This window comes from Populus euphratica, unplaced genomic scaffold (genome assembly GCF_000495115.2).
Source record: "Populus euphratica unplaced genomic scaffold, PopEup_1.0 scaffold971.1, whole genome shotgun sequence".
In the NCBI taxonomy this organism is placed as follows: domain Eukaryota; kingdom Viridiplantae; phylum Streptophyta; class Magnoliopsida; order Malpighiales; family Salicaceae; genus Populus; species Populus euphratica.
The window spans coordinates 531-822 of record NW_011500828.1 but is presented as its reverse complement, the minus strand read 5'-3'; positions in this window follow the sequence as shown (position 1 = coordinate 822).

Genomic DNA, 292 nt, shown 5'->3' with positions numbered 1-292 from the left:
TCAAGGACCCCCCCCGCCATTTGAAAGGAGCCCTTCTCCCCCTTTGGCCGTTCATCCTTTGGAAACCAGAGCCAACCTGCCTCTCCACAACTGCCCAACGCCATTTCCTTCCCCACTTGGCCAACACAAGCCACCGCTCACGCCTCTCACCCAAAAGCAAATCAGAACCGGCTGCTGCCCCTCCATTTTCCCCTCATCCCTCTCTCGGTTGCAGCCAAAACAACAGCAACCCCGACTAAGCCCAGCCCCCAGCCACCTATCTTCCCTCTCTCTTCCATTGCAGTCTCCCCAT